The sequence below is a fragment of the Stegodyphus dumicola genome, chromosome 8 (genome assembly GCF_044657685.1).
Source record: "Stegodyphus dumicola isolate Sdum_Otavi_A_Nest chromosome 8, ASM4465768v1".
NCBI classification, from domain to species: domain Eukaryota; kingdom Metazoa; phylum Arthropoda; class Arachnida; order Araneae; family Eresidae; genus Stegodyphus; species Stegodyphus dumicola.
Genome location: NC_140775.1, coordinates 99981892 through 100006274, shown reverse-complemented (window position 1 = coordinate 100006274; position 24383 = coordinate 99981892). Strand labels below are relative to the sequence as shown.

The window sequence follows — 24383 nt, the reverse complement described above, 5'->3', positions numbered from 1 at the left end:
AGTGCTAGTAGCGTCAGCTTGGGTATTCTTTGGGTTTTTCAAAAACTGAGTAATTTTAAAGTGTTGGTTTATTAAGACTTCCTCTCACTTTCGTTTTCTTCATTTAATTCTGATACCCAGACAATTTTTTCTGTTTCTTTTTCTACATCCGAGGAAAAATGAAAACAGAAAAAGTGGAATTAAAATAAAAGTAGAAAATAACTATTATGCTCAAATCATCGCTTTTCTGAATTAAAAAGCTAACCTAAATTTAGCATAATATGTTACTGTACTTACATTTTTCTATATAGAATAACAATAACAACAAGCAATCACCAAAAAAATCAGAAAAAAGATAAATGGTACACAAATTACTACGGTTGCAACAATAGACACAAAATAAGGAATTTGTCGAACGCGTCTACGGCGCCGGCGTTTATCCTTACATACGAATCGGGTCGCGTATTTTCGTCGACATATATACTATTTGCAAGATCAGCTCAACTTATGTCAAAAACTCTAAAGCATTAACTGATAAAAATCAAAGAGGTATATTAAATAGTATAGAACTTATGCATGAACAGCAGTTTTTGCACACTTTTGGAAGAAATGTAACATCGCCGGTTGAAACTCTAAGCTATATCGTTGTCGACAACAGAGCGGTGTGTAGAAAAGAATTTCAGATATATTCCTAAATATCAGCCCTAGAGCATCTTTTGTGCTCTTGTAATCACAGTCTGAACCTTGTTGTAAACTACGCTGCGAACACCAATTTATTCAGTGCAAACTTATTAGATATGTAAATTAATTTATTTTTAATTTTAAAGTAATAAATAGTGTTCATCCATATATTTGGTATCCAATACGTTTAGTATATTATTTCGCTTCGCTTGTATAACATGCTGTTGTTGACTAATGCTGACTTGTCTGACCTACAGTCAGCTCAAGCCCACGAAATTCCTCGCGGCAAGGAGCTCAAGATACGCCTATCGTTCGCAGCAGCCTTGAGCACCTTGCACACCAAACTGAGCTAAGTCACAGGTGACACTGTGATTTAGCTCAGTCGGACAGGTCCGACCGTCTCGTATCTCTGTTCCCCTATCACTAACTTCTCGAGAGGATATTCGGCTCGCCGCATATTTAAAGTACCCCCATGCCGCAAGGACATTTTTTATAATTTAATAATGTAATTTTTTTGATTTTTCATATTATTATGTTAATAATGCTTCATTTCCTTTTACATGGGACACTGTATATAATTAAAGACATTCTCTATATGTTCCTTGCATTGTAGAGGATAGCACATCCATCTAAAAATAATCAGATATGTTGGCAGTTACATCATAAGTAGTAAAAACTATCTGCTTTTCTGGCAAAAGCACGGTTGATTTTATGAATTCTTGTTCTCTAAAAAGCTAATGATTCTGCACTGATCTCCAAAATAAAGAAAATTTTCACATTTGATCAATAGGTTAATATAATACAAAAAAATCTGATACGGATGCCACATAGCTTCCTTGTACGCCTATTAAACCATAAATATTTTTGTTAATACTCCCCCCCCTTTTTTTTAAAGAATCAGAAATGTTCAAAATTTTTTTACTTGTCTATTAGAGGTATAATTATTTTTTCCTTCACCCCATTTCAGCTTACGCAAGTTTTCCTACAGGAACGTTCTATATGGGAGAAATCCATACAAAGAGGCTTGAATATCATAAGGACCTCGTGGCAGGGGAATAATGAGTACAATGCTTTGTAGACTTAAGGCCAGACTGGTAGCCGAATTTTCCAAAAAAAGAAGCAAAACAAAAAGGTGATCCTTAAATGATCAAAAGTGTTCGAGATAACATTAATTAAATTATGTGAGGACCGCATGCAGATCTCAAAAACAGCTACATACTCGGCCATTTGGGCACAAATTCCTAAATTTAGCATGCTTCAATTTGTATCTCATCAAACGTGCTCTAAAAAGAAGTTTCCATCATTTATTTGTATCAGTAATAAGAAATTTAAATCATATAATATTTCTTAAATAATTAAATTAAATTAGATTAGATTTTTAAACGATTTAAATGATTTTTAAACGTTTCTAGAAGGATAAGAAATGAGCTATTAACTACAACTTTCTTTTATGATCGCCCATTTACAAATTTAAGAATTAATTTATGGAAAGGTTGCATGTTGACAAAAATTGACAGAAAGAAGAGCATATTTGATTCATTTTTTAAAACAGAACCATGGATCTACGACCAACTATTAAAGATATATTTAATCATGCAGTGTCTTGCGCTCCTTGCCACGAAGAAGTTCGCGGGCTTGGGTTGACTGTAAGTCAGGCAAGTGAACATTAGTCAACAACAACAACGGCCATTTGGCATAAATTTCTCTTAAGCAATTTTGGTTTAAATCGAGCATTATTACTAGCTCCACAATTTGCTTTAATCACGTTTAACTAAGAATATTATGTTGATTAAGAATTATTTTTGTTATTTAGAGCATTCCATTTAAACCATGTAATTAAAAAAAATAACATATTTTATTTATCTTCTTAATATTTGCTACTCCATGTTTAACTGAAAATTCCTTTTTGTTTGCATAATGCATTTAAAACTGGAAGATTATCGAACTGATATACGGTAACATTTTTTATGCACTTGCGTAATGGCAGTTAGATCTCTTTATAAATACACATACATATATATACGAATTCTGTAACAGAACAAATTAGAATAAACTTCAAACTTCTTTTCGATAACTTCATAACTAATAGACATGCCTTAGGACTCATCAAATTGGCTAACCAATGTCTGCAGAAATGTAATATAAAGAAACTATGAATTATGTAAATTTATATTGTAAACCTATTCGTCTGTTCTCAGACATGAAATTAATTGAAAGAATATAGCGTCAGCAAGATTAAGCCCGTTGATAAGCTGAGCAATTAAAATGGAGAAAAACGATTATTAAAACATAGAATAAAATGACTTTCAAATTAGAAAATTGTATTTTGTACTTCAAATGATTTTAAATGTATTTTAAAATATCTTAATTAGTTGGTATTTCACAAAATTAAACAATCCCTGACTCTTTCTTTGAATTAAAAAAAAAATTCTAATGGGCCGAAGAAAAACATGTAAATAGTCACTACTCTAAATAATTTAGGCGTGACGTTGAGCAGCAGGCTTTTGTTGCTAAATGTCGAGCGATATGGTTGGCTGAATATTTACTATTTACCAGAAATTTTTAGAATATTTGTTTCGTATCCTATTATTTTCCGTATTTTATTATTTTAAAAATATGTTGCACATAGATGCCTTAAAATTTTACAGTTTGAATATTCAACTAAGTATAATTGAAACTACAGTTGTGGAGACATTGGGTTATTGTTTGAAGCGAGACGCATGAAAAATGAGCAGTGCCTCCCCGGAACTCGAATCAAGGACCTCTCAAATACGCGTCATGTGTGCTGACCACTACACCAAGAAGGCATGCTAAGAAGGTGGAAGAAATACCTTATATACTCCCCCTTTTAAAGGGGGACTGGGGATAAGGGGACCCAATCGCCAAATCATAGTGGCGGAGAATCATCATCCACCATTTTTTAGGTCGGGCGCCACTTTTTTTTTTTTTTTTTTTTTTTTTTTTAGAGGGAGACAAAGTCTTCGCTGGGACTCGAACCACGGACTTCTCGAATACGCGTCGAGTGTGCTAACCCCTACACCAAGAAGGCATGCTAAGAAGGCGGTAGAAATATCTTATACGGTGCGTAAATTACAAAGTTATCTAGAATGATAACTTCTATTTCATATGAATATAATTCTGTACCTATCAATCCTATATCAATTTTATATGCATGAAAGAAAATAAAATCTCTTCGCTTCAGAATATATTGACCACAAATGTTAAAGTTTTGGTCATAATGCTATTAGCTCTCGAGCTCTCCAATGCTTCTGAGCAATGTAACTATATTTTCAAATGCAACACACATCTAAAAGTTCAGAATTAGAAATTTTTCTGAGTTTGCTTAAAGTACAAACAGGAAGAACGAAACAAAGTTAAAATGGAATAAATGAGCAGGTACGCAATCATGTCCCGCAAAAAGTCTAAAATAACCTACCGATGGTACATGCAGACGATTTGAAACAACGTATCTCTTTTCACAGTAGTAGGCTTAGCAGTCTCTTTTACTTAGCTGAGACACGCAGCTCCATCCAGGATCTCGTTGTATGCGTAAAAAATCTGGCTGAACTAACAGACCGGATGGACTAAAGGACCTAAAGACTAAAGGACCGGATGGGTCTCTGAAGACCTATTCATCCTCTTACTTTTAAATTCTGCTGAAATTATAGCAGTAGTCCTTTTTGCTAAAAAATCAGCCATTACGTATCCATACATACCGTAACAGGCAGGAACCCATACTACTGCTTTATCATTTATTTGATTTGATAGTACTACGATGTAAAGTCCGATGGATAAAACAGACTTGGAATTATAAATGATTTGTGAAACGGATCTCGAATCCGGGAAGATCACGACCTTAGTAAATTCGTGTGAACTAACGTGCACTGTACAGCTGCTGCATGGCACAAAAACTAGCATCGATCTCACTGTCTATCTGATATTAAACTATTTTTAAAAGTCTTTATCTCAGTATAAACCATCTTTAAATATCTTTGTTAAATAATGAGCCATTGGTAAAAATATGGGGCCATATATCATCTACGTAATGATTTCAAGCAGATACCGTTGCTACTGTATGAATTAGTTTAAAATTTTCTTCTCTTTTTCACTGACATACAAGTCCAGATCTAAGAAAAATTTGATAGTTTAAAAAAACATTTAAGAGAAGGAGCAAAATCTATCTCAGATAGTGCCTCCTAGCCTTTGACGATCTTAAAAACACCTTGAATGAAACCTCTCGGAGTTTTAAGATTTCTACTCTTCATTATACTATGATGTCGCCCAGTGGGAGTTATCAAGAACTCTAATACATTTTAGGTATAATAGATTCAAATTCCTCTTCTTTTAATCCTCTGGGGTAAAGGAAGTCATATTCATTAAACAATACATTGCATGAACACGTTTTAGAACATTCCAAAATTTATATAGAATATTATTTTTTCCTTTCTGTTAGATATCAAAACCTCCTATAACAAATAAAAACAAGGTATTGTTATAACAAAGGTGAACTGAAGACGTCAAACAGTAGAAAATTTCTTTAGTCAACAGTTTGGGATATTAGTTAACTTCCGGTCTTCAATGGAAATGGAAAGACATTTGTTAAAGTGTTGATCACATCTGAACTCAAATGATTTTGTGGTTTCCTACGAATTTTTAATCTGAGAGTACGTTAAAAATGTTTCTGGCACCTTTCCACAAACGTCTACGCTCATAAAAACTACTGCTGTTACTAAGAAGATAGAGACAAGGGCGGTGCAAGAGCAAGTATGACTGTAAGATTTATTTTAATTAAGATTTTGCCCCCCTTATGTTAAAATATGTTTTCCACTCCTACTGCTTTGTCTACTTCCGCCAGAATATGTCAGTAAGAATCTAAGTTAAAAGAATGACTCTAACTGTACCTAATGAGCGTTAATTCTCTGAACTAGTGAATTCCCTTTATGCTGCTGCATATTAAGTATATTCATGAAACTTACTGATCCAGGCACTGAAACGGAATTTAACTTGTAAATTTTAAGTAATTCGAAATTTGTGTATTATTTGTAATTTCCGTGACAAGCGAAAGTAAATTTGCTTTTATTAATTTTAGTTTTGCGCTTTAGGACACAAATAAGATTTAGCTACTGTTCGTTGGTGTTGCAATCATTTTGTGTTCTAATTCTGTAGTAAAAGGCAGGACAAAAAATTTTCTTTTTAAGGTTATACAAATTTTTAATTTAAGGAATAAGCGAGTTTAACCTTATATGGTTAAAATTTGATTGCCTTTCTTACATTATTCTCATAATTAAAGAACGTCACGTGAAAGGGTTTTCTATCATTTCATATATTATTCTCCCTCTATATTTGTAATTTAAAAAAAAATCTGAAACTGTGTCGAGCATTTGGAATAATCTTGCATTATTTAAAAGAGCGCACAGCACTTGCATTAACTTTGCAAAGCATAAAAAAACAGTGTTCTTAGAAATGGGTAATACACAGCGTCAGTCGAACACAAAGCAATAAGTAAAGATTATAACACAGATAAGAACAGACGACTGTTTGCAATGCAAACAAAATTATCAAGTTTAGCGAAATAATATTCAGAACATCGGTTGAGGATGTCAAAATTGAAATAACCGACAAATTTCTGATAACTAATTAGCTTAAAGAAAAGAACTTTCAAATTCTTTCAATAAGAATATAAATATATAATTTTACTTTTCATGGCATGACCAGAGACCTTAAGATAAGCGAGGAGAGCTGGAGCACTAGAAGCGCTTTCGAAAAGCCCTTTAAACATCACTTATTTTTATGATGGAAAAACATGACTGTAAGGAATTGTGGGACGATTTAGGGGTTCAAATTGCAGATCTGTTGGGTTTTAGATGACATGATTGCACGATATGGTCTACTGCTTGAACCCTCTGTGTGAGAGCTTCATTAATTTCAATGAAAACTCAGCAAAAATGTTGTTCTAAGTTACTCTTTAGTGAGGCGGTTAACATTAACCCACTATATTTTTTTACACTGTTGCCAGTCTAATAAAAATACAGGTAATGAAATCAAAAGAAATATTACATAGAGGAGAAATTACATAGTGGATCAGTCTTCTTTAAGATGACTCCCAACAGTTTCAGATAATTTTAGTCTTCTTTGCCAACAGTCGCAAAAGTCAGCAACATATGCAACAGTCGTTTTATGTTCTCAGAAGTACTAATTTTCAGAGGTGTTCGTCTTAGGGAAGTGATCGGCAGCAGAAATCTCACTGTATTTACCTCGCAAAAGTGATTTGTATTATTTCATTCAACATAAAGCACTGTTTTTTTCATAAAAGAATTATGTGCCGATATTAAACATTATTAAAAAGATTTGTTTGATAATAATTAACCCTTACCAAATAAAGCAAAAGAATAACAAATACAACTGCGGCAGGTTTTTTTATATATGTGAAAATCAAAATTGGTGCCTAATTTTTAAAAACTTTGATTTAATGTTTTAAATGTTTATTTTTTAAAATCACAATACAAGAAATGTCCCATAATTATTTGCTTTAGTTTCTAAAAACTACATCAAAGGTAAAATGGAAATCATGGTTAAATCATTTTTATATTATTTCCACTTTCAAGAATTATGCATTTTGGATTCCTCGATAAATTAAAATGGTGTGCATGTTTAAGCATTAAGTGAAATAGCACATCCGGGTTGTGGTACCCTCATTCTAAAACTCTTACTCAGGAATATGGCTGAACTAAAATAAGTTCGCTTTTTTTCCGCATCATTATAACAGGGATCCCATTATGTGAATTCTCATTATAAGTATGCTCATTATAACTGCTTCTACTGTATTGTAAGAAGTAGCTGTTCAATTATTTTATTTTTTCTGCCCAGATATGAAAGTGAAAAAAGCAGTCTTTCATAATGTCGCTCCGGACGATTATTTCTATGATAATTTTTCTCAAAAATTTACAATATGTTGTCATTTTTCCTATACCCATGTATTATGTTTTTATGTATTAGGAATGACGCATAAAAGCTGAAAGATATATGAAACTCTAATAAGTGGTCCCTTCCTCCAGTGGCCCGAAGGTTAGTATTCCTCCGAACATTAGTATTTTTCGTCTTGATTTCGTTTACCTATGAACGGATCGAGTGTTTGTGTTTTCGCGGGTTTTATTTCCATGTTTATATAAGGGATTTAACTTAAAAAAATTTTTAACAAGACATCTCCTAAAGCAGAGAGTCTTCTCGTATTTCCCACAGTCATCCCACAATCAGAAAGATGATCATTCTGTTTCATGATGATGGCTAAGTCCTCAGCGAAATAAAAAAAAAAAAAATATTGAATTAATATAAAGGAATTTGTATTATTGAGTTAATTTATTGAACTAAACCATGTAATAAATGTCTAACAACTTTAGAATCAATCGTTTTCAAAAGTAAAGTATTGCAATTAAGAAAAGAAATTATTTTTTATTCTTTTGCTTTAGATTTACTTAGATGACTTGTTTTTTATATTATCAGGCTCGATTCTGCATAAAAATACTCTAATGTAAGTATATAAATTCTTTTTTTCCACGTGACATCATAGGTAAGTTCTATAGGCTATTAACAGCATGTATTCAAACCAATATATATGTGTTAAATTTATTTAATGATTTATAAAATGTTAAGTTATTTAATAGTTTATTTTAACTTTAGCTTAACTTTTTTTGGTTTCCAAACGACAATACTGTTTATAGAATAAAATTTTCAAAAAAAAAAAAAAAATTTTATTTTTTTCTTTTCTCTATATTCTTTCTTTTTTCTTTTCTCTCTTCTCCCCCCCCCCAAATTTCAAACAATTTGAAGGAAAGCTCTTCTGGGTGTTCATTCTTTTCAGTTCACGGATTTCGCACTCTCTGCCAAGAGTGATATTTTTTACGACTTTGCATTAAACGCAGTTACTTATTACATAATTAAGTTTTTTTTCTTTATTGAATAAATACAGAAGTCTCCATGTGGGAATAATTTACGATGAAATTAATACAATAGCAAGTCTCCTTCGAAATTTTTGGTGCTGCTAGCTTTAAATAGCACTTTGTAAATACATAGTTTTGTGCTTAATATCTTTAATTCCTGACAGAAACTAGTATATTACCAAACTAGTATATTAATCATTTGTCAAACTAGTATACTAATCTGTTTAGTTCAAAAGTTGTTTCAAACGTTAAACTGAGATCACTAAACGAAAATCAGATTAAACTTTTTTTAATTTTATAATTTTTATATTGTTGCGTGCGTACGGGTTCGTTATGAAATGAATGCACAAGTCCGATGAAAAAAAATGAACAAAAATTTATTATTATCACAACAAAAATGCTTAAATTTTCTCAAATTATCACGCAGTATTACAATATCTCACAGTAGTTTTCTTTTAACTACTCAAATGTCCAATAGAACGTAATTCAAAACAGCTAAAGAACGCTAATCCACGAATTCGCTACAATCAACAACAGTAGTTTTTTTAAACAACAACAAACTAAGCAACTACTACAAACTGAGATGTTTTCCTCCTTTTATAAGATTTTAAAATCACGCGCTAGAATTTTCCAGTACTTTCTCGAAATCAAAAAGAGATATTTATTTATTTAATGCACGCGCTCTTATATTTTCAATTTTCCGGCTTAGCTTTCTTTTAATATTCGTCACGCGCTGCACTGCGCGAGAAATAAAACCAATTAATTTATAATTGAACTAATATTAGCTTTTTAAATACCAAATTCGTAACACTGCCCCCTTCCCAAGGACTGCACGTCCCGGGCAGTACAATCCCTGGACAGGAAGCTAAATTTACAACTGTGGCATAAATGCAACTGAGGCATAAACATTACATTACAATATCAAACAATATAAACAATAAATGCAATAACTAACTTGAACAAATCAAATGCTATCAAATACTAAATACAAAACAAATACTAAATACAAATCAAATACTAAATACAAATCAAATACTAAATACAAATCAAATACTAAATGCAAATCAAATACTAAATACAAATCAAATCAAATACACATTTATAAACAAAAAGGACCATGGTCTTATACTATTTACAATTATTTACATTATGTACTATGGCCATAGTAATGTGCTAACCTGTCGTAATGAACGACTTTAGGTTTAGAGTTCGAAGACTTACGAATCCGAACCACGACGTCATTCAGCCTGTTTAGGACTGTGTACGCGCCATCCCAAGGTGACTGTAATTTCGGACAAAGTCCTTTCCGTCGAGTCGGATTCCACAGCCACACCTTTTCTCCTTCGTGGAATTGATGTTCAGTAGCTCTTGTGTCGTATCGGGTCTTCATCTTCTCCGTCGCCAAGTTGACTCGCTCTCGTGCAAAGTTGTGCATCACTTCAAACCGGGCCTGGAGATCTTGAATATATTCCTCAGACGATGAAGGAGCATCCGGAGGGCGGCCAAACAATAGATCACAAGGCAGACGAAGATCACGACCGAAGAGCATTTGTGATGGAGAATAGCCGGTAGTGTCGTGGACAGCACTGCGGTAAGCCAGTAAAAAGAGTGGTAATTTCTTGTCCCAGTCCTGTTGGTTTCTGGAAACCACTAATGAGAGGTTATTAAGGATGGTTCGATTGAACCTCTCTACCATGCCGTCCGACTGGGGATGCAATGGCGTCGTTTGAGTTTTGTCAATGCCGAGTAGTTTGCATAGTTCTTTGATTACTGCCGAGGTAAAATTCCTTCCCTGATCGGAATGTAACTGAAGAGGCACTCCGAACCTGGAAATCCAGTGCTGTATCATTACCTCAGCTACTGTGACAGCCTCTTGATCAGGAACAGGGTACGCTTCAGGCCACTTGGTGAAGTAATCAATGACAACGAGTATGTATTTGTTGCCATCAGCAGTTCGTGGCAGAGGTCCTAAGATGTCAAAGGCGATACGTTCAAAAGGCGCCCCTACGTTGTAACGTGGCCTCGGCTGCGTCTCTTCGGTCCTTTCCGACCTGCACAGGCATCGCAGGATCGGCACCACTTTTGCACGTCATCCTTTGCATTATTCCAGTAAAAGCGCTCACGAACTCTCTGTAAGGTCTTCATTATTCCAAAGTGACCTCCCGTAGGGTTGTTATGTAGTTCTTTAAGGACATCAGGAATGCGGGATCTTGGAAGTATCAGCTGCCATCGGAACGTCTTCCCATCATCCGATTCAAATTTCCGGTATAAGACGCCGTTTCGAATGTGAAGTGAATCCCAGAGTGCCCAATACTGTTTGGTTGTAGGACTACAGATAGAAATGTCCTGCCAGGTAGGTTTTCTGGTTGATGACTCCATTAAATCAATTATCGGTTTAATGTCGCGGTCTTCCAGCTGGTCTTTCCTGACTTCATCTCATCACTCCACGGTTCTCGATCAGCCGATGTTGATGTTGTAATTTGTCTTGCGACCATAGTCAGCAGCTCGTATTTCGCTTCCACCCTGGAACAATATCGGCAGCTTTCTTGGCAAGATCTTTTAGACAGGGCGTCGGCGTTTCCGTGTGATGATCCCTTACGATGACGGATAGTGATGTCATATTCTTGGAGTCTCTGTATCCACCTGGCTATTTGACCCTCAGGATTCTTGAAATTTAAAAGCCAGGTCAATGATGCATGATCGGTGCGGAGCAGGAATTTTCTGCCATATAGATAGTGATGGAACTGTTCTACGGCTTTGACTATGGCGAGCAACTCTTTCCTGGTGACACAATAATTCCTCTCCGGTTTAGACAGGCACTTGCTCCAGTAGGCCACTACACGTTCTTGGCCGTCTATTTCTTGGGACAAAACAGCACCGACACTTTCATTGCTCGCGTCGGTGTCAAAAATAAATGGTCGGTCGAGCTGAGGATACGTCAGGATTGGAGCAGATGTTAAAGCCTCCTTTAAGTTGTTAAATGCATCCTCGCATTCTTTTGTCCACAAGAATCTTTGCTTGCTCTCTGTCAGCTTGTGAAGGGGTCTTGCGATGGAAGAAAAGTCCTTCACGAATCTCCTATAGTAGGTGCAAAGCCCTAGGAAGCTTCTCAGCTGATGGACATTTTCAGGTCGTTTCCAGGATTTAACCGCTGATACCTTTTCAGGATCCGTGCGCACACCTTCTGCAGAGATGACATGTCCCAGGTAAGTCACTTCCTTTCGGAACAATTTGCATTTAGCGGGACTCAGCTTCAGATTGGCTTCTTTCAGTTTCTGAAGCACCTTCCTAAGATTTTCTAAATGTTCTTCAAAACTCTTTCCGACGATGATGATGTCGTCCAGGTATATCAGGCAGGCTTCGTAGGAAAGACCTTTCAAAACAGTCTCCATAAGACGTTCGAATGTTGCCGGCGCATTACACAGTCCAAACGGCATCACCTTGAATTGCCAAAGCCCTTGTCCCGTAGTAAATGCCGTCTTTTCTCGGTCTTCAGGCTGTATTTCTACCTGCCAATACCCACTCTTTAAATCAAGTGTTGAGAACCACTTGCTTCCAGAAAGAGTGTCTAAAATGTCGTCAATTCTAGGAAGAGGGTAACTGTCTTTCTTCGTAACCTCATTCAACCGGCGATAGTCAACGCAAAATCTTGTTGAGCCGTCTTTCTTTCTGACGAGAACGATGGGAGATGCCCATGGACTCGCTGAAGGCTCGATGACATCGCCTTCTTCCATATCTTTTAACAGTGTTCGCACCTCTTCCTGTTTAGCAAACGGTAGACGTCTTGGATGTTGCTTGATCGGGGGATGATCGCCGGTATCTATTCTATGTTGTGTCAAACTAGTTCGACCCACGTCAGAAGACGAGCAGGAGAAAACAACTTGAAGATCTTTGATGACGCGATCGGCAGCATTCTTCTCTTCATCGTTCAATTGCGCATTCTGCAATAACTCCGATGTAATGCTCTCTGATGAGGACACGGATTCTTGGATATTGCTCTTTCTTTCAACGCTGGTTACTGGAGTACATGCTGCAACCACGTCGCCTTTCTTAATAACTCTCGCCTTCTCAGTTACATTGGCAACTCTCACCGGGATAACCATTCTCGATAGGTCGACGAGTGTTGAGGCTACTAGTACTCCTTTCGGGCTATTACAGTTATTGGGATATTCTATGATGCCGTAGCGGAAATCTCTGTTTTCGGCTATAGATCCAGGGAGTAAAATTTCTGTTCTTGCCGGTATTGTGATATTGTCTTGTGCTATGATTCTGTGGACAGATTTAACTTCTTCATTATTAATTCCAAATAACGTTATGTCCTCAGACGCAGAATGCAATTCGTTATTTTTAAAGTCCAAGGAAAAATTGTATTTCCTTAGAAAGTCCAATCCGAGTATGCAAGAATCAGTGATCTCTGCTACATATGCCGTGTGATGGTAAGCGGCACTTCCAAACGTGATGTTAACATTTACTTTCCCATTGATGTCGATCTTCTCACCGGACACAGTCTGTAGGGTAACGCAGGGCGGCGTCCAGATAAGTTTGCTTTCCAGTTGTTGAGCCAAATCTTTTCGGATGATGGTAACGTTGGCTCCTGTGTCTATCGTCATATTGCAGGGGACTCCGTTAATATGTCCTATTATGAAAAGTCCATTACTGCCGCCTCTCACTGCAGAAATCTGAAGCGCTTTAAACAGGGGCTTTTCATTATCTGGCAACCTCCGCCCCGCGAGATGGCCACTAATTAGTTTCTCTGCTGCTTGTTAGAAGCGGTCTTAACATCCGTACCCTGGGGTATTCTGCAGTTTCGTCGTATGTGTCCTTCAGCACCGCAGTTCCAGCACTTAACGGTCGGTTTCTTCTCACCAATATTCCGTCTCAAGGCGTTCAGTTGTCTAGTTAAATCGTCTAGACGAGCGGTGACTTGATCCCCTGGCTCCTGGACTTGAGCAGCTCTGACTGGGTGGCGGTCTCGACGAGTGGCTTGCTGGGCTGCCTCGAATTTCATGGCGTACACTAGAGCGCTTTTTAAATCTTTTACATCCGCCATTCGTAGAGCTTTTTGTATTTCAGTATCCCGGATGCCATCGATGAAATATTGCAGGGACAGGATTTCCCTTGTTTCTGTTGGGCACTCCGAAAAGGCGTGATGTGACAGCCTTTCAACATCCGTGGCGAGCTCCTGAAGTGATTCAGTGGGCTTCTGTTGACGGGATTTTAATTGAAGCCTGCTGTAGTCTTTTAAACATTTCTCGCCAAAGCGCAGCTCCAAAGCGCCGGACAGAGCTTCGAAATCTAACCTTTTGTTTTCGGGAAGAGTCTGAAGGATATCCGCTGCGTCGGCTCTTAAAGAAGGGGCGAGATGACAGGCCTTAGCTTGGGAATCCCATCCATTCGCATCCGCAACGATAGAAAAGTGGGTCTTGTACACTTGCCAGGATGTCTTCCCATCATATGTGGATAGCTTCAGAAATGGACGAGCAGGCATCGGTAAGAATTTAAAATCATCATTCTTGCTCCCTGCCGTCGCTACGAATTTCTTTAACGTTTCCATTTCTTTGGCAACTGCAGAAACTCTCTCATCAATTTGTTGTTCGATTTGGTGTTGGACGGCACAAACTCTTCCTTCAATTCGTTCCTCCACAGCCGAAACTCTCCCTTCTATATGTTCTTTTACAGAAGAAACTTTTTTTCTATTTCTTCTTTCACCGAAGAAACTCTTTCTTCAATTTGATCTTTTACGAAAGAAACTTTTTCTTCAATTTGTCCAACTTTATTTTCAACTGTGTCAATTCTGCCTTCCATAGCTTCAAATTTATTTTCTATTATGCAGGTAATTTCTCTTTTCATTTCTTTTTGACATGCTTCAATCTTTTCTTGACCAGCTTGAACGGCTTTCATTTCGTCCTTAACGGATTCCTGGCCCAATTTCATTTCTTCCTTAAAGGATTCCTGGCCCAATTTCATTTCTTCCTTAACGGATTCCTGGCCCAATTTCATTTCTTCCTTAACGGATTTGACGGCCCCTTCCATCTTTTCTTGGAAAGCAGCAAATGCAGTCATCATTTGCCTGAATTGTTCTTCCATCGCTCTTGTTATTGGCATTCAAATCCCACTTCTGACACCAAAAATTGTTGCGTGCGTACGGGTTCGTTATGAAATGAATGCACAAGTCCGATGAAAAAAAATGAACAAAAATTTATTATTATCACAACAAAAATGCTTAAATTTTCTCAAATTATCACGCAGTATTGCAATATCTCACAGTAGTTTTCTTTTAACTACTCAAATGTCCAATAGAACGTAATTCAAAACAGCTAAAGAACGCTAATCCGCGAATTCGCTACAATCAACAACAGTAGTTTTCTAAACAACAACAAACTAAGCAACTACTACGAACTGAGATGTTTTCCTCCTTTTATAACATTTTAAAATCACGCGCTAGAATTTTCCAGTACTTTCTCGAAATGAAAAAGAGTTATTTATTTATTTAATGCACGCGCTCTTGTATTTTCAATTTTCCGGCTTAGCTTTCTTTTAATATTCGTCACGCGCTGCACTGCGCGAGAAATAAAACCAATTAATTTATAATTGAACTAATATTAGCTTTTTAAATACCAAATTCGTAACAATATTTTTAAAATTTTTATATATTTTTAACTTTTCAAAATTTTAATAAAAAAATTCTTCTAGGTGTCAGACTGTTATAAGAAATATTCAAATTCGAATTTAGTTTTGTATTTTTATTCATTTTTAATTTTAGAACTCTTAGTTGTCGTTTTTTCATTTCGCCTAGAATGTGCCGTGCAGAACAAAGCTTCCGTACGGTATACTCGTTTCTTTCTTTCTTTTTATTTATCTCCTATATTATAATACTACACTGTTTATCGATGCAACACAGCAAACCAATATAATGGTTATTATTGCATGCATTAAAATGTACTTAACATGCTAATTAGTCCAAAGGGATTTGAATCCCGAAGGACTATTAGTTTCGTTTTGGCATTTTGCGTCGGACTCATAAATGTCGGTTCACTTTTCAAACTGTTGCCACAAAATGTTAGAGTCCTGCATTATATTTGAAGAAATTAAATAATGAAAAATCTGCATAAATGTATGTATATTTCTCGTATTGTGATAAAACAACGGTACATAGAGTCATCGAATTTTGAATAACGTAATCCTCCAACGAATATGAGCATGTGGAAGACCAAATTTGAAATTTGAAATTTGTTTTATGATCGATTTCCTATTTTTTAAAACTTTGACGAATTTTTGATTAACAAACTCAAGTATTTCAAAGCGAGCAATGGCAACGTTGTGCAGAAAAAACATTTTTATCTCCAGCGCGTGAGTCTCTGTATCGGAAATTATAAAGATATGCTCGTTTTAAAACTATTTTACGATATTGCTGTTGCACTGGATCTTATGGTTTAAGTGCGAGGAACATGATATTTAATAAAGAAAGGTAACACACAAAATGTTAAAAAACGCCCCTTTGGACGTAATTTAAAATCTGAAACATTTCAGATTTTTTTAAAAATTTTTTTTTTATTTATTATTTTTTTTTTTTTTTATTAAAAGGATTTTTAAGAAGATATACACTTCCTGTTCGTTTTGCCACTGTTTCCATATATGAAAGTGAAAACAGCAGTCTTTTACAATGTCGCTCCGGAAGATTATTTCTATGATAATATTTATAAAAAAATTGCTGCTGTTTACATGCAGAATATTTATTTTTGTGAAGATTAGTCACTTAATTTGTATTTACACCGTTAGCATTAATAAATGATAAGAACTGTGATGCGAATATATACTTCAATTACAGAACTTCTTTTCAATTCTCATGCATATACACAATTATTCAAAAATATTTTCAAAGTTATTCTATTTTAAAGTTAAATTTAATGAAATAGTATATACTTTTCCATCATTACATGTAGTTTTCCCTTTTTTCGTTTGATTTAAATAATTTTACTAGATGAAATTATTTAAGTTATTTTTGTTTTTTTATGGTATCGTTTTAGTTTTTAAAAGAGAGAATAATTTTTTTTTTTTTATGGTTCTCTGTTGGTATGCATTTCAGCAATATACAGCGTATATTGCTGAAATGCATAGTTCATGGAATTCCAAAGTTTTCCAGTTCCTTTTTAATTCACACTACCTTCTGAAGATAATTATTATTTTCACTTTGCGATTCAGTCTAGCCGGCCATAAATAGACTTTGTTGTTAATTGCTGACGCATAGGTTCTGTCATTTATCCTCAATAGTATAAACGTGCCTAATTCAATGCAGTTTAAATTAATCATATAAAAAGTCATTTTGCTTAGACTTCTTGGCAATATTTTGCAATAAATCTGAGTTTTAGCATGAGCGACATAAATAAAATAAGTTTCTAATACTTTAAAGATGGTCGATTTCAAAATTAACAACTCTGTTTCTGTTGTATCATATCATCTACGTTTCTTACATATCTTATCTGCATCTAGAACTAAATCTAATATTTTATAATGAATGTTACAATAATAAATAGATTGCAGACTTTTGTTTGCGTTTCTGTTCTCAGTTTTATTCGAAAGATAATGTATATTTTAATAACTCGTTATTTATCTGTTTGTACCACTTTGCTTTCAAAATAAAAGGGAATACCGAAACAAATGGACATCTTAGAATCAAAATAATTTTTGAGTTAAATTTTAACTTAATTCAACAGTAAGAATTTAATTTCTTGAGTTGGCAAAAGCAGATGCTACTTTTGTTTATGATTGGTGAGGGGAATTTTTATGTTACCTTTTAATCTTTTTATGGTCAACTCCTTTTTGAAGTCCCAGACTGAATAAAATTTTCAAACTGAATTTTTTTTGAGGGCGACAAAGATAGTAAATTTAAAAAATGACATAAAATCAATGTATCAAAGTGAAAAATTATATTTCTTCTACGAACAAGAGATTAACACAGTAAGAAATTTACTTGAAATATTTCTGAAGAAGTTTATTAAAAATAAGGATAATATTAAAGTATTAGTTTTTGTAAATGCTGATATGTTCTCAAAAACAAACTGCTATGCAAAAACAAGCTTAAATTATGTAATCTCTTCTCAACTATTATGATATTCAAATTACCGTCTAATTCTCAAAATTTCTAATTCATTTTCTTCTCCCTTTTTATTATTATTTTGGCCTCAAAATTGTATAGCAATACATGTCGGAACCCTTTCTGCCATAAGCACGTGCATGTTCTCAGACACGCTTTGTTGCCAGTCACACTTCTTAGTTCTGATTACTGGTGTCATGCAAATGAGAAAAAAAAAAAAAAAATTAAGAATCGCTTGATCGGTGAAAACCACCGAAACCGTACCCGTAACCCAATTATTCAGCGATATGTGTCCGCATACATGCGGCTCATTGCGGACACCCAGAAAGTTAACTGGTCCGGAGAGTTATTTATACAGAAATACTTTCTGACCTTACTAATCACGTCATAGTTGAACGGTATTCCGTAACTGCACTTTCTGTTGCTGTTTTTTTTTCAGGAAAAAAGAACTTGTTGATACACTTCACTTCCAATGACAAAGGTTAACATATTAAATATTAGTAAAATATACACCAAAGCTTTAGTAAGGCATGAAAAAACCTTCAACAAACGGTAACTACGGGATTTACTCGCTTAAATTCGACCTTAGATGTATAGTACATCTAGTACAAAGCCTTAAAACAGTGTTCCAAGATTTATGATAGTTTCAAAACTATGGATGAAAACCGTTCTAAAAAAAAAATCTGTTTATTTTGTTTCCTAAATTCTAAATACTAATATATTCATTACACTTTAATTACTTTATAAAAAGATATTCCAGACTAACTCCATAGAATTTATGGAGACAATGAAAATTTTCAATAAAAACACGTGGCTGAACTACACATTTAATCATAGATATTGTTTTGCATAACGTGGAATCACTAACAGCAAATACAAGCACACTTTGTTCTGCAGCTTCTGTTTAAAGTTGCTCTCAAAGTTAAATTTAAGTTGGTAAGGGTCAACGTTAAATGACATAAGACTAAAAATTCGCTCGCATATACCTTGGCAAATTCCATACTCCCATATACCTTGGCGAATTCCATACTCTCACTTATAGAACTTTTAATTAATTAAAGCATGACGAATTTCTTACAAGTATTCACTTAGCTTGGGTTTTTCGCGGTGTGTTTCCTTAAATCAAACTTAGAAATTCATTTTTGACCTCTTTCTTCTGAGATGATTTTCTTAAAATATTTCACGCATACCATTTGCTTGTGATAGAACAATATTCCACAGAAATGTTTTCAAAATTTATTGTAGTTAAAAAAATAAATAAAGCCTTAAATTTTTTTCGCATATCTTCGCTTAAAGATTAAACTAATCATAGCAGACTTTCTATACCTGCACTAGCATAACTTGCCGAATTTGGCAATTTTTCAAAAATAATTCGATTTCTTTCAGCAGTCTTCTAGTCACTAAAACGATGAATTTTTAAATTAAATATTTAATCTTCCACTTTTGAAGCATCAAGATTTCAAGTAATGATGAGATCAATTTTTTAATTCAACAAAATTTTAATTGTATTACATAAAATTTTAACTGCATTATTTAATTAATCTTAGGCTATTGAATAAATCGAAAAACTTTGAATGAACTGTGTCTTCGTTAGTACGCTGATTAGAAGGAATAATTTTAATTGCATAATAACTCTTATGTTTTATTTAAATGCACTAAATAAAAATTAAAAGAAAAATATATTTAATCGTCATAATATTCTTCCTCATATGTGACTAAAATGAAATGGATTGCCGAGTTATGAACTGCATTGGGACAACATGTTCATGTTCATGTAGAAGTGCAAAAGGACAACCAATGTTTCCTATGAGTAAATGGGTATAGTCCAATTGCACTTCCATTATTTATTAAAATTTAGGGCGTATGAGTTACATAATACGCAATTAAGAACATATGAATAAAGAGATTACAAGAAATGTTAACGCTGGAACAACAGAATTTCAAGGAATTCGGAAGCAACAGAATAGACATAACATGTTCTTAACACCGTCACAAATTTCTTTTTAATCGCATACGGCCAATAATATTAAAATAGCTCTTTTCTCTTTCATTTTCCTAAGTGCCTTAAACTAAAACAGTGTAATCTGAATACATTTTTTAAATATTTTATCCTTAAACCAAATTTTCATTCGACGGGACCTTGTTAAACATTAGATTCTATTTTCATAGAGTTGTCTCAGTCCAATATTGAGCCGTCTCTCATAAAAATTCTCTACCTTGTTCAGAAATACTCGGAAATTCGGAAGCGCAGATGTAGTCCTAATGCTTAAAGAAATGCATCCATCTTTCTTGAATATACTGAATCTTGATTACCACCTATTAACTACATAGCAATAACATATAAATCAATTCAAAATACATAGTTATAACTATTTAATAATTATACATTTATTTGTTGAAAAAAGAATGTGAAGTTGTTTTTAAATTACTTTGTTTTTAATACCGAGATAGTTTATTTTAAATTACATTTAAGAATCTCAACAAACTAGCAGAATTTTACAGTATAGTTGCGTTATATGCATGTAAAACAAAAAAGATATATAATGTGACGTTTAGATCCAATTTTTAGCAATTACTTAAGTTGTTATTGAATTTTCAAATTAGAGATTTATAACACTTTTTAGTTAAATCAAAAGGCAGCAGGGGAAATGTTAATTTAAGAACAGTTAAAATACAATAATCAAAAATTTAAAAATTATATCAAATTTAACATATGTACAAAAGTGCATAGACTAAATATTTAATGTAAGCTCCGGACAACAATAAAATTTTGACTCTAAAATTGCTTTTAAGAAAATATGACTCTGAAACTTTTTAAAGACAAAGACGTTTAAAAGGAATTATGGTACTATTCGGTTTTGAGGGCAGTAAAAAATCGCCAAACTATTGTTGATGCCAATGCTGCCAAAAATAATTCCGAAAACCCTAATAATTGCGGCAAGAAAGGAAGTATAATAGTAAATAACTATTTGAGATTGATGTTTTAATTTAGATGAAAGGTTAATTTCATATAATACTTTTTTATTATTATAATTTATATGAAAAAGGCTAAACATGACTGAATGGAAGCATAAGAGTAAATAACTATTTCAGATCATTTTTATAATTTATATAAAAATTGCTAAACATAACTGAATGGATTTCTGCATCGCTATTACGCTACCGACTTATCGCTAAAGCATAATTTCATCTCGTTGGTTGTTAAAACGTAATTTTCTATAATGAATGATGCCTTTTCTTTGAAAATATTCTCGGTAAAGTGCAGAATCGCTCACTTATTTGTTTGCCGCTTTTTACAAGGGTAAAAACAATTGGGGTTTTGTCAATTTTCTTTTACTTTTTAAGTGAAAATAGGTCAATGTGCTCATAGATAAAGTCAAGGGTGTGCGAAGTGCCATTTTTGTGCAATTCTAGGATTTTTTTAAAGTAAAAATAGGTCGATGTGCACATGGATACCGAGTATGTACAATTCTTAAAAACTCATCAAGCAGTGGGTGACTCTGCACTTTACCAAAAATTCTATTGCCGAGTTTTCGTCATGGGCAATTCCCAAATTGTTAAGTCCATAGGATATCAAAAAAGGATTTAAAAATTAAACTAGTATTTCAATAGCGTCTTAAGAAATATAGAACTATACAAACTTAAGCAATCTGAAATCAGATCGCACGCTAGATTTGGCGCGCTGTTAAATGGGCGCGGTTGCTAGATTTGGCGCTTTTGCACGTACATTTTCGCTGCAATTTTTTAACGGCCCTCGAAACCGAATAGTACCGGAATTATACATATTTAAACTTATTTAGCTTCAAAAAGAATATTATTTCACCTTTTTCCTGTCTTACATAAAAACATTAGTTTCGGACTGCCATTTTTCTCGGAATGTTTACAAAAACATCAGCGAGATGCATATGTTTATAAAACAAGCCAAAGATATTAGTCATTATAGAGCCATATGATGAATTTTAAAAAAGATATTTATCTTTGTTATTTAGGAAAACATCTAAAGAAATTATCAAGAGAATTACTTAGATTGTGCACAAATAACAATGCAAAATGCTTACTTAGAGATCGTGCAGGATGTCTTTCCTCTCAGCCCAAAAGTTTAGCACTGAGTTTACTGAGGAAGCGGATGTGCATAAGCTAATGAATCATTTGGACCCCACTTCCATTTACGTTGCAGGAAAATTACAGAAGACAAAATCGCGAGCGTTAATGCTTCAACACGTGCATGCATTTTAGCATTTTGTAGTGAGTAAGCATTTTATTAAAACGATGCTACTGGAATGTGCTATTGAAATATTGAAAGCTGTATCATCAAGAGTTACAAGTATGCATTTCTAATAGATTAAAAGAACATTAATGATATATGATTAAAATATTTTTATACTTTCTATAGTTTATAAAAACATATGATTTTTAAGCAGCAAAAGTTAATTTTTTGATAAAAGCGAATCATCTATTATTTTTTGAAAAACTAAAATTTTTATAAATTTTTTGGGTTAATATTTTTTTCAAGCCTTAATTGTTCTGTTAAGTATCAAAACATTGTGTTGTACAGAATGTAAAACGTTTTTAAAGCTTTTGTAAAAATCTTTTTTCTTTTTAGATAAGCAAACTAATGTTTAAAAAAATATTATAAAAATTTATTGCTTATTTCATACTTTTCATGTGGCAAGAAAATATATTTTGAATTAAACCTCAAGACAGGTTGTTCTATTTAATTTTTCTTCTTGAGACTTAAATATATCAAGCAATATATTTGAAACTGTCTTATGTAAAAGCTATTTTTTGCTTTATAAAGCAAATGGGTCAGGTAGCTCTCAGGTGGGAGACTGTCTTAATAGTCCCACCAGTGCGATAATTATTTAATTTAAATAAGAAATAAATGTCATGCGTATCATACTCAACTTTGTACAACTTAACTAATTGTCCGTAAGTCAGTGCAAATCATACGAAATTTGGTAAGGGCATCAGTATCAATTCATATATAATTAGAAAAAATTCTCACATAAATTTCCATAAAGTTAGTAAAAGCTCAACGACGTAAACTGCTTAGCTACAGATGGCTCAAAAAGTACCATAAGCACTGAATTTAAGCGAGCATTTTCTAAAACTTAGGGATAAAAGAAATCGCTTATTTCAGGAATGCAGTATGATGGAGTGTTTGAAAATCACATAGGATTTTGATTAATGCATAATTAAGGTATTTTAGGAAGTTGCCTTTATAAAAGGGACATGTGCAAAGAACTACCGCATTCTTCCATGGATGCTGTCGGGGTGTAAGTAGTTAGTATGTCCTACAAACAATTGGAAGATCAGTAGTTCAAATTGCGGAAGGGAAAGTTGAGTTTTCCTGTTAATGTTTTCCTCTAATCGTATGGCTATCTTTTTATCATCGTATAACTGTCTTTTTCAAATCGAATGGCTGTCTTTTTGTAAATTCTAATGGTCTGTAATCCCACGGTTGCCATTTTGTAAATTCCAATGATCCCAAATCGTCTGGCTCTCTTTCTGTATTGCATTACATAAAGTGTAGTTTAAACTCCTTTGTACCTACACATATTAAACAATGAGCACTCGTACAGAATATGAATTACATAAAGGCTGCTATCAAGAAGACAAGTATTGCAATTTGTTGCAGTTTCTCTTGAGAATTTCAACATTATCTTTTCTTAACATTTCTCTAAGCAGCTCTTTATATTATTCAAAAATCCTAATTGTAAAATAATAGTTTTAAAAATTTAAAGGAACTTCTAACTGCATATTTTAGCTATGCTTTTTAGATTTATGATTATCTGCATAATTATCCAGCTGCATTTCCGCATATTCACGCAGAAGTCATAATAATTTGAAACTCTTTCTGAATTGTTTATTTTCATGTAAATGAAGCACCGCCGAAAATAGCTTATCTTCATGTCACAAAACTGCTAAAAGGTCACGTCAGTTTTCTAAAACTTATTTCGAGCACCCGCGTCATGGGCAACATGCTCTAGAAATAATTAAAAAAAATTACATTTATTTTTAAATTAAAAATATGCTTTCTGTTCTAGAACTATTGGGTTTTTGAAATAAGAAACATAAAAAAAAATCAGCTATGCCTTTACCGTAATTCGAAATCCATATCTTCCGATCGCTAGCGTACGTGTTACTAGTAACATCACGAGAACGCGCATGGGGGGAATGCAATAATTCGTTGTATCATAAAATATACTTTTTAATAATTCGATTAAAATTATCCAATAAAAATGACAACTTAAAGACTAACTAAAAATATTTATTTATTTATTTATTTGTCATATTACCTTGCCTACGCTACTGTCGATGATGCATTAAGTGACTTTAATAACTACTGCTTGGACAAAATTTGAAGATATCATTAACATAGGTGGATCATATAAGGCTCTAAGAAATAAACATTATGGAGCATATAAAACGACTTCTGTAGAAAATGAGTTTATATTTCACTCATTGAAAACGTTTTGATAAGAAGGGAGAGAAATGAACTAAAAAATGAGTCGGAAAAGATGAAATTAAGGGCATCATTGAAGAAAGTGAGATCAGCATCGGATATTTTCTAGCCAGTCAGCAAAACTAATCCGATAACAGCTCCAAGTCACTCTTGAAAATGAACTGAGGATATTTCCTTTCTTTCCTTACTTTTTAGACGTCAAAAAGTACGAATTAGAAGAGTATGC

The 24383-nt window shown here is 33.8% G+C and overlaps 1 protein-coding gene across 2 annotated transcripts in view; it reads right to left on the bottom strand.

Moving 5' to 3' along the window:
- CAH1 (carbonic anhydrase 1) overlaps positions 1 to 24383 on the bottom strand; it is a 120323-nt gene that overhangs the window by 75819 nt on the left and 20121 nt on the right. The window contains exon 1 of one of the 2 annotated variants that reach the window (XM_085822175.1): positions 21750 to 21892. The exons of the other annotated variant lie outside the window; for it this stretch is intronic. The gene's annotated coding sequence lies outside the window, so the exon portion shown is untranslated. Of the gene's footprint in view, positions 1 to 21749; positions 21893 to 24383 lie in introns of those variants that run through there. 2 annotated transcript variants of the gene reach the window in all.